This window comes from Phyllobates terribilis, unplaced genomic scaffold, assembly GCF_046119375.1.
Source record: "Phyllobates terribilis strain yellow unplaced genomic scaffold, ASM4611937v1 Scaffold_12__6_contigs__length_324123572, whole genome shotgun sequence".
NCBI classification, from domain to species: domain Eukaryota; kingdom Metazoa; phylum Chordata; class Amphibia; order Anura; family Dendrobatidae; genus Phyllobates; species Phyllobates terribilis.
The window spans coordinates 144,264,625-144,272,811 of NW_027362772.1; the positions used below are offsets into that span (position 1 = coordinate 144,264,625).

The following is an 8,187-nucleotide window of genomic DNA, read 5'->3' on the forward strand; positions in this document are numbered from 1 at the left end:
ATTTTTTTACTGGAGAGGTTTCGGAAAAAAACTGGTAGATAAAAAAGGGGATGTCGGTGTTTGTGAAAACAGGGGTCCCATGTCCTCTGTGTGTGAAAGGAGTGGAAGTGTGCTTGTGTGACCACCACTCGTACGCAAAAAACTGACGTGTGAATGAGCCCTTACGATGTATGAGAACGGTGGTTATGGATGCACTCAACTGCTACATTCACAAAGGGGCACATTACCGCCATACTCTGGATTGATGAGGTGTCAGCAGTTAAACCCCTGCGATCATACACTTATCGCCTGTCATGCAGAGAGGTTATAAATGTTGTTGGCCTCTAAAAACAGAGTGGTTTCATCTTTCTTGGGGATTGTTCACATGTACCGTTTTTCTGTTTTTTTTCCATGCCCTTTTTACATTCGCAACAAAATAAATGAGATTTCTTAAACCTCATTCACAGTGTGCTTTTTTTTCTTCTTGCGTTTTTTGGAGCTGCGGTGTCAATTCTTTCAGCATTTTTGCATCAAAGTTGCATAAAAAAAGCATAAAAAAACTCATCAAAAATTCACGTAATGTAAACAGCTTTTTTCTTGCCATTACTCTATGTTTTTCATGTTGAAAAAAAAGGTGCAAAAAAGCACTGTGTGTACATGTCCGAACACAATTTAGTAACTGAAAAGAAAACAAAAATAGAACTAGTTCCATTTGGAGTATTTTTGTATTACTCCGTTCCACTAAACGGGTTAAAGTCTTGGAAAAACTGAATCTGTCACGTGGATGGTTTCACTAATGTCAAATCTAACTATAATTTGCCACCTAGTGAAGAATATTGAAAAAATTGCAAAATCCGTCTCGTAGGTGAGACATTTGCGGGTCATGAGATTCACAGCTGGGCGGCTATAAAAGCCGGAGACTTCTGGCTCCACAAATCATTTTGTTAATTTGATAGCACTTCTCATATGTAAGGAACAGCCGGCTATTTGACGTAAGATTTATTGCTCTCTCCTGGTGCAGGATTAGGAAATTTTGATAATTTATGACTAACGTGCCTGACAAAACGCTACTAGGCGTAATAGGAAATCAAGTAGCCGTAAGAAATATCATATTAGAGCACTTCAACCATTGAAGATTATCCCGTAAGCTTCTCAAATATAACATTTTGTTATAAAACCACCTGGGAAACGAGAAAGGAAGAAGCGTCATCGTCAACTAGGCTAAGTCATGCTCTACCTCCGAGCTGCATCGGACTAATGAAGAAGCTATTAATACCTTCTGGGCCTAGGAGGCTTGCCACTAATTACAATGCTTAACAGTGTAGGACTTCATTGGCAGCGGATGCATAATAAATCAAAATACAGTAAATGTTTAACTGGAAAACAAAGATGTCTTGGTACGCTGAGCAAAAATACGTTGGAAGAGCTCGGGGTATTGGTCTGACATTACTTTGCCTTTGTGTGCCATCTAAATATTGCAGCATGTCTAGAGTTAGGAAAAATCAGTTTTTATGTCCTAGGAACACTTTATTGTTTTTGGTATGGCATCTCATCCCTCTTCAAGAACCAACATCACTTCATTTTCAAGATGGCCTCAGAGGTCAGACAACTACCGATCATAATGTTGATGGAAAAGATGGAAATAAGCTCCTTAATTCTAGAGGTTATCCAGGCTTGGGCCTCAAGTCTGCAGTCACTCTATGTGCACAGTGTGCACTGTCAGGATTTGTCGGGAGCAGGCGGTCATGCGGATTGTATACTTCCGGACACATTCTGACTAGAAGTGTTCACTTTTATTGAGTGAGGCAGCACACGTTTAGTTGGCACATGACCGAATGTATGCAGATTTCATACTTGCAGTCACGCGTCCGCACCGCAGAATCCTGACAGTGTGCACACTACATCTACAGGCCTCAACATTGCCCATTTCTCATTGTCCTCAATGCTGACAAATACAGGCAGATACTTATCCACCATGTAATACCATCAAAGAGGTTTCTTCAAATTTATTCTGCAGCAGGACAACAACCCCAAACATACAGGCAATGTCATTAAGATCAAGGAGTCCTGGAAGTGATGATCCGGCCCCACAGAGCCCTGATCTCAACATCATCCAGTCTGTCGGGGTTTATATGAAGAGACAGAAGGATTTGACATCCACAGAAGATCTGTGGTTGGTTCTCCAAGATGTTTGGAACAATATCCATGCAGGGTTTCTTCAAAAACTATAACTTAGACGAGTTGATACTTTATTGTTTTTAAGCAAAAGTGATTTAGATATCTCTTTTGTTCATTCACTTTGCTAGTTGATAAACTATTAACACTTCTATTGTTTCTTTGCAGTATTTTTTCCACACCGGCCTAAAACATTTGCCCAGTGTTGTGCTTTACCTTGAGTGTTATCCTTTCATTGAATAATTCCCATTCACTGTGATATACATTTATTGCAGGGTCGCTCTATTTCCAGTTCTCGATTGCGCTCGCTGTGCTGTCATTTAGGCCTCCAGGCTTCCATGTGATACTTTAGTGTCCCTCAGAAATACCACTACATCATTCTATAATACCTGTGAGCGCACACATTGCCCTTGTGCTTTGTGCCCGGCAGGGTGATGACTATTTTCTGTGGTTGTATATATGCCAGGTGCACTGACCACAGCTGTGATTCTTGATAATCTGTTGGATTAATCTGCTTGGTTCAGTACACGTTTCTTTGTATTCAGCCCTCTTATCACTTGGCTGCTTTTCACTCTACCCTTCTTGTATCATTGACATTGTACATGAATGTTATTTTTCCCTGACTTCCCTTATTCTTGCTATTATCTCACGAAACATTCCAGGAACTTGATTCACAAGGCATATCAAGATTGGCCCGGAATAACCACTGATTTCTGTCCATTTTAAGGTTAATTACAGGGAAATGTGACTGCACATCCTTGAACAAGTTCCACCTAACAAGAGTCTGGTTTCTGCTGAGGTTTCATGGTCAGAGAAGAACCATAAATCTTTGTGAGATCGAAGTTTGCACTGGTTGCCTTTAAGCATTGTTCTTCTAGTCCTCACACATAGGGAACTGATGACATGTCCGACAGTAATGTAAGGAAACCTGGTAACTACTGAGATCGTACGCCATTACTTCCAACAGGTCATAGAATATTCTACAAGCTTTAAAAGAAGATTAGATCTTGATCCTGCTCTACAGGTTACAGACTTGGTGCAACATTTCTAATCAAAGTTGAACATTAAACCATATTCACTAACACCGTACTGTGTTTTCTGGTGGATTTTGTGTGTACTGAAAATTGCACCCCAAAATTTGCTAGGACTGACAGAAGAGTTTACATATTCCAATCTACCATAGTTTTCCACAGAAACCATAAAGGGTTATTCCCACGATATTCAGTTATCCATAGGATAGGGGATAATTTATGGATCGCTGGGGGTCTGACTGATAGGACCCTCAGGGTTACAGAGAACAAGGCTCTGGTACATGGAACCCAAGCTCTGCAGAGATCCATCTTGAATGGAGCAGAGGTACTCTGTTCAATATAGGCAGCATGGTGGCTCAGTGGTTAACACCACAGCCTTGCAGCGCTGAGGTCCTGGGTTTAAATCCCACCAGGGGCAACAACTACAAGGAGTTTTTATCTTCTCCCCGTGTTTGCATGGGTTTCTCCGGTTTCCTCCCACACTCCAAAGACATACAAATAGGGAATTTAGATTGTGAGCCCCAATGGGGACAGTGAGTGTGCTATATAAACAAACACAATAAATAATTGTTTATGGGATCAACAGATAAAGACGGGCCCAGTGCTCAGTTTTTCTGCCAGACCCACAGACCATGACGGTCGAGCATGCACACTTCTGATCTATTCAAGGAGTATCCAGAGCCCCGTTCCCAAGATTGTTGGGGATCCCAATGGTTGGACTCTCAGTGATAAATAAGTTTTCCTCTATCCTTAGAATAATTTATTATCATGGGAATAAACTTTTATGTTCTATGGTGTTCTAAATTCTGTTTAGTAGAACTGCATAGTATCCCGATAAATGGCCAGTCACTAGGTCAAAAGTGGCCAAAAGTTTGCTCTTATTTTGTCCCTGCTACTCCCCTGGTTTTCAGAGATGTGGGCTTTAATATTTAGTACTAATTTTTATAGTCTTTACACTTTTATAGTCTTTACAAGTGGGCGTGGCCCACAAGGTAATTATGGAGAGCAATTTAAAGACACATCTCCTTGGAAAACAACAGCAAAATTACTGAATTAAAAAAGCCTTATCTATGTAATTGTAAAACGGATTTAAAAAAAACAATACTTAGGGGAGCAGCGGGAATAAAATAAGTCCAAAATCTGGACACTTAGCGGCATCAATGTCCAGAACTTCAGTAATTGTAGTTAACGTCTATTGCCAGGGTCATAAATGGTAAAATCCTTTAAATGGAACTCTGGTTTCTTTTCACCTGGAGCCAGGTCCTTTTTAAAGTAGCCATATATACAACAATATAGGGGTGGACATACGTTTGGTACAACCTATGGAGCCACACAGAGGTAAGGGGGCCGCTTTCTCCTCCAAAGCATGTGAAGTTGTGCATTGTATTGAGCTATTGAAAGTCAATGGGCCCATATACTGTTCTTGTACAGGGGCCCTTTTCAGTCCGACCTAGGGACTGAAACTCCGGGATTTCAGCACTGCCAACGCCGATCCGAAGATGCAAGGACTGGACAGGTAGATGTGAGGAGCAGAGGGGCCGCTGAGGTGAGTATAAGTATTTTTTTTATTTTACGCTATGACCCCAATATATCATTTGCATTTACTTTTCTTTTTTTGACTTGTGCTATTCGCTGATATTTCTTGAGCGAAATCATCAAAATGTCGCACACGGTTCATGAATTAGGCGCAAACTGAAAAAAGGGCTTTTTCCCTGTCACTTATTTTGCTTAAATTCTCAACTTTTCAAAATGTCGCAAAAGATAACCCTTCCCAAATTTGCGACATTTTGAAAAGTCACAATTGACGAATCAGGGGAAAACATCTGAAATCGCTAAAAACCCACAAAGCTGGAAAAAAACAGGTGAGCACATATGAAATAGACAAAAAAAGGCTTGTATAGAATAATTAATAGGGTGCAAACAACAACAAAAAAAGCACAAAACACACAAAATTTGTTAAAAAAAGGCACAAAGACAATGGTGAATATGGGCCTTTGCATATATTATGCTCAGGGTCTGGAGAGACATAATAAGAGACATTAAATTCATGGAGAATAATTTCTCCACAAATTAAATTTCCCGTGAACAAAGTGCATCAAATTATTCCAGATCCGCTCATCTATATTTGTATTTCCAGACTACAACTTTTTCACTTTGTCTACTTGTGCATACCGGTTATTGGCTTTTCCCTGAATTTACCTATATTTCTTACTATGTTTGGGGAGCTGATGGCTTTTTTTTTTCTTTTTGGCTTTAAAGAATACAGTAAATCTACATCCTAGTTATTTATTTCAGCCATAACATGTTCCTACTGTTTCATTAATAAAAAACTTTATCACAAAATCAGCACAAACAGCCTAATTCACAAAAAAAGGTTAGTACAACCTCTCCTAGGTAAGCATAATATCATGTAATAGGGGAAATGGAGTAAGATCCAACACACACATGACTTTATAAACTAACCCTCACTGTAGCTTATGTGCAATCTTCTATTAGCTATGTAAATAATATATTACGCAATTGTAAAAATAATTTTTTTTATACATGTGTGACAGTTTAATTGGAAGTGCAGCTACAGGGAGAAAATGAAGCTATATTTTCCCTGCAGCCGCTCGCTTCCTGTCCTCGGGGGCGGTGAACAGTCTGCGCTCAGTATAGTGAGCGAGCTGTAATCACTCCCTCTGGCCCTTGACTTGGCATCCTGCTTTGCAGAGTGTGTGGTTCACATTTAGCATTTTACAATTAAGCAGTTTAAAAGTTTTTTGCAACCTTTTTACCAACTTTGCTAAACCCTGTAAATGATTGTGTCCAGCCGTTTTTAATATAAAAATATTAGAAATTGAATTCTGCTGTTTGATGCATAAAATATTATGGGCCCAATGCATCAAAGCTTTCACGTCTGAATTCTGGCATAAAAGATTTGAAAAGTCGCAAAATTTAGACGCAACTCGAAAATGTTGCAACTTCTGCCATCTTCACGCCAGTTTCTCCAAATTCCACCGAATTGTTTGGAGCTGGGACGGGGGCATGGTGACCGCCGTTTGTCAAGTCATGACGTGCAGCGTTGTTCACTACATCACAAATCTTACTCCAGCAGGGGCTGGAGTAGGATTTGTGCTGAGGAACACATGTGGGTGTACGCCACTTAATTCATGAAGGAACATATCATGATTCAGGAGCATCTGACTCCATGAACAACGCCGGCCTTGATGAGTCAGGCCTTGTGTCTACGGCTTGATTTCTACAGGTTAATGGCGAAACTCCTCAAAACACAGACAAAGTTAAGTATTCTCCAGATGCTCTAACCTGCAATCACCTCTGGTTTCACTTTATAAGCAGCCATCTGAAGAAGTTTGGGCAGCTCCTGCACTTATCGAGCACACAGAGCTAGTTGTGCCACAATATGCAGAAGTGACTGCTCTCTAAACCCAGCCTAATACTAATTAATTCATATTAATCTTCATTTTAATGACTGCCAGCGACATGATAGATCAACAAATATAAGTTACATTTTTTTTTCACAAGATAGTAAGTTATCCCCTTACCACAGCATAGAGGATAAGTTAGTAATTTCTGCGGGTCCAAGCACTGTTATTCCCAGCAATCCAGAAAATGGGGCTCTGAATGGAGCAAAGCTTGTTGTTTCCGGCAGCCCTATAGACAATGGTGTGTATTGCTTGGCCTCCACTCCATTCGGAAAGCCAAATTTTTGCAGGGACGAACATATGATTGGTGCAATCTGGGTGGCCACACAGGGGCCCAAGAGGTAAGAGGGCCACTACCACCTCCAAAGCAGGTGGAATTGTGCATTATGATGAGATATTGGGCTGCAAAGGGCCCATGTACTGCTCTTACACAGGGGCCCTCTCCTGACTGTGTCCACCAGGGCATTTTTAGGATCACAGGGGGTACCAATGGTCAGACCAACAGCAATCAGTAAGTTATCCGCCATACTATGGATAGGGGATAATTTACAGTCTAGGAAAAAACTCTTTATCTTCTGGTTGTGTTTTAATTTCAGAGGATATATATCCAGTAACATTAATCTCATCATTGTTTTTCCTATCAGAAGTATTGTAATAGTAAAAACAGGCAAAAACAATAAGCACCGAAAGCAAAAACCTAAACAATAAGTCCGACACTAACCCAAAATGGCCATCCTTCAGCTTTACAAGAATTGATAAAAGAGAAGCTGACATTCTGTAATTCTGATCTAATGTAACAATCCGATCACAGCAAGGGATGGTGAAATACATTAGTGAAGTAGACATTTCAGACAATTAATGAAGAAGACAACGTCCCATTCTGAGACTGGACTTCTCTATCCGTGTAACAGCATCGTAGCTGTTACATTGACCCCAGAAAGTATGTGCACCCTCGGTTCTTACTACTCACCACATGCAAGTCTTTAATGTAGTCGCCTTTCGGTCTGGAATTCTGCTATCAAGTGTTTGGATGAAGAGCAGACAAAGTATTAATCCCCCTCCTCCTTGTGGCCAGCCCTCTAACAAGTGGAGGGGCGAGAGAACCCACCCTCCAAAGAGAGAGAAAGAGGTGAGCAGGGAAGGGGCCAACAGGAGGAGCTGTGGCCACAGGGAGCTCTGTAGTGATTGATGTAGGCTCAGCCCCATCCACCCACCCTGTGCCTCTCCTGCTCCTGCAAGGTGTCCATGTAGTAACTGAAAAAACTCTTACTTTCCTAACTTTAATATACACAGTTGCAGAGCGGCGATTATCACTCAGCCCAAATCATTGTGATATTACATCTGCAGGTAGAACTGCTCTACCAAATGATAAAGCTGGAAAGGGTTAAGCAATCACTTCTGACCAACTTTATCTGTATGTGTGTCTCTCTCTAAAGATCACAAATACCTTTTAAAACCCAAATAAAAGCTGTAATGACTTTAGCCGGTCACCAAGAAAATTTCGAATTGCCAAAAAACATTAGCTGCCCATCTGCTGAGCTGACTTTTGCAGAATCTGATGTCCTTCTAATGTGTAT

General features: G+C 40.7%; 1 protein-coding gene across 1 annotated transcript in view; it reads right to left on the bottom strand.

Moving 5' to 3' along the window:
• LOC141173131 (G-protein coupled receptor family C group 5 member C-like) overlaps positions 1–7,841 on the bottom strand; it is a 34,032-nt gene extending 26,191 nt beyond the window's left edge. Inside the window, exon 1 of the mRNA XM_073657772.1 lies at positions 7,581–7,841. The gene's annotated coding sequence lies outside the window, so the exon portion shown is untranslated. The remainder of the gene's footprint in view (positions 1–7,580) is intronic.
• Positions 7,842–8,187: the final 346 nt, after the last annotated feature.